Raw genomic sequence first — 2,911 nt, forward strand, 5'->3', positions numbered from 1 at the left:
GTCCTGGGCTGGACTGTTTCTCAGGTGCTTTCCACTCAGAGCAGATGACACAGAGACTGAAACTTAGTACCAGCCCCTTCCACACGCTCGGGGACAAGCAAACAATCTTTAATTCATCAAAACTTTTTTCTGAACGCGCAGGCTCAGCGGCCATGGCTCACGGGCCCAGCCGCTCCACGGCATGTGGGATCTTCCCGGACCGGGGCACGAACCTGTGTCCCCTGCATCGGCAGGCGGACTCTCAACCACTGCGTCACCAGGGAAGCCCCATCAAAACTTTCTGTCTCTGCACAGATATTGGTTAAGCCTAGGGAACTTTCCAGAAATTTCAGAGCTGTCTTCACTGTCAGCTGTTTCTATCAGTCATTACAGAGCAGAAAATCATTTGAAAAAAGAACATACTCTTCACTGTTGGCAAAAATGAGATCATCTGAGTGATAGTCTCACATCCTCAAAAGCTATACTGATATCTGTGAGCATTACTGCCCTTAACAGTTAGAAATGGGAACCCAAAAGTGCAACTCAGAAAAGATTATTAAAAACATAGAAAAAGCAAGCCCCAGGTAAGCAGGGGGATCTTGTAACCAGCAAGAGGCCAAGAGTCCACGCTCCTGTCCTTGATGGAAACGCATGTGCACCAGTAGCTGCTAGGAAGATGCTTGTTCCTCTCCAATCAAGCCAGAGGAAAAGAGAGACCAGGGAAGCCGGGGCTGGCCTGGGCATAATCACAGGGCAAGTCCAGGAAGTGAGTTATCTACAATCTTCCAACTTGCCCTGCTTTTCGTGCAACTGCTATTTTAGTAAACAGAAGTAGCAAATCTAACGTCCTCATTTTACCTACATTCTGGAAACTGCTCTGCATTCCTCATCTGGCCTGGATCTGGGGGCAGGTCTGGATTACCTGGTGGAAAAGTCAGGCCTTCCCCCTGTCAACCTTCGAGTCACCTGTGCTTGGAAGGGCAGCACGAAAGAGCAGGCGAGGTGGCTGTCATCTTGGGACCTTTTCCTCCTGGCTACAGAGGTGCACTATCTAATTCCAGAACGTTTTCATCCTCTACAAGTAACCCCAGGCCCACAGCAGTCCCTCTCCTGGCCCAGCCCCTCGTAACCACTCATCTGCTTTCCTTCTCTACAGATTTGTCTCTTCTGGACACGTCACAGAAATAGCATCATGTCATATGCGGCCTTTTGTGCCTGGCTTCTTTCTGTTATTATAATGTTTTCAAGGTTTGTCCATGTTGGAGCATCAGTGCTTCACTCCTTTTTATGGGTGAATAATACTCCGTTGTATGGATATACCACACTGTGTTTGTCTACTCATCAGGTGATGGACATGTGGGCTGTTTCCACTTTGGGGCTATTGTGACTAATGCTGCTATGGTCATTCCAGTCTTCATGTAGACATGTACTTTCAGTTCTCTTGGGTAGGCACCTAGGAACAGAATTACTAGGTCATATGGTAAGTCTACATTTAACCTTTTGAGGAGCTGCCAGACTGAAATCACTTTTCTTAAGTAAGCTTTTTATTGAAATAAACATCTATCCATAAAAAGGCAAAAGTCCTAAGTGTACACCTCCACAGATTTTCACAAAGTGAGCTCATGCACATAACCAGCACCCAGATCAAGAACAGAACGTGACCAGCGCCCAGAAGCTCCCTCACGGCCCCTTCCAGGCCCTACCCCACCCGTAAAGGTAATCACTATCCTCACACCACAGATGAATTTTGCCCGTTTTTGAACTTTATATAAATGGGGTATTTTGTTTCCAGCTTCTTCTGTTCTACATTGTGTTGTAAGATCTACCCATGGTGTTGAGCTTATCTAACTATCGTTCGTTCGTTCTCAATGCTCTACAACAGTGAACTTTTTCTATTAAGGGCCAGAGAGTAAATATCTGTAGCTTTGTTGGCCACGTGGCCTCTGTCGGGACTACTCAACTCTGCCACTGTCACGTAAAAGCAGCCAGAGACAATACAAAAATTAATGGCTGGGGCTATGTGGCAATGAAACTCGATTTATCGACAATGAAGTCTGAATTTCATAAAATCTTCACCTGTCACCAAGTCTTATTCTTCCTTCAGTTTCTTTCCATCATTAAAAAATATTAAAAAACAGGGCTTCCCTGGTGGCGCAGTGGTTGAGAGTCTGCCTGCTGATGCAGGGGACACGGGTTCGTGCCCCGGTCTGGGAAGATCCCACATGCCGCGGAGTGGCTGGGCCCGTGAGCCATGGCCGCTGAGCCTGCGCATCCGGAGCCTGTGCTCCGCAACGGGAGAGGCCACAACAGTGAGAGGCCCGCGTACCGCAAAAACAAAACAAAAAAAAACCAAAAAACAAAAGAATATTAAAAAACAATTCTTAGCTCGTTTTGGCTCAGGCAGTGAGCTGGATTTGGCCCACGGGATGACGTTCTTTGCCGCTCCCTGTTCTATAGTATTCAATGGTGCAAACAGACCCCAATGAGTTTATCCATTCTACTGTGGATGGACATTTGGCTGCTTTCCCACTTGGGGCCATGACTCTACTAGCTAATCCCCAGATGACTTGGGCAGATGGAACGGAAAGTCATCACTCAGATTAAAATATTAAAAGTCTCAGAATTCCCCAGTGGTCCAGTGGTTAGGACTCTGCGCTTTCACTGCCGAGGGCCCGGGTTCGATCCCTGGTCGGGGAACTAAGATCTCGCAAGCTGCACAGTGCAGCCAAAAAAAAAAAAAAAAAAAATCGAAAGTCTCCAATCAGCAAGGAAGCTTGGTCACCCCAAGGGTGAGTTCCAGCAGGTTCCTCCAGCAGCATGGGCGTGGTAGAAACTGCCACCACAACCTCATCCCAGCCCCGTGAGCCTTTCCAGCAAGCTGGCCTTGCTGTCTTTCTCCTCCCTGTGCCCTCGCAGTAACTCAACTGCCATT

The 2,911-nt window shown here is 47.7% G+C and overlaps 1 non-coding gene across 1 annotated transcript; it reads left to right on the forward strand.

The window, feature by feature from the left end:
- The first annotated feature begins 2,603 nt into the window (after window positions 1-2,603).
- On the forward strand, window positions 2,604-2,676 carry TRNAE-UUC (transfer RNA glutamic acid (anticodon UUC)). Its single transcript has one exon. It is a non-coding gene; the product is annotated as a tRNA-Glu (tRNA).
- Window positions 2,677-2,911: the final 235 nt, after the last annotated feature.

Source organism: Lipotes vexillifer, unplaced genomic scaffold (genome assembly GCF_000442215.2).
Source record: "Lipotes vexillifer unplaced genomic scaffold, Lipotes_vexillifer_v1.1 scaffold3224, whole genome shotgun sequence".
Taxonomy (NCBI): domain Eukaryota; kingdom Metazoa; phylum Chordata; class Mammalia; order Artiodactyla; family Lipotidae; genus Lipotes; species Lipotes vexillifer.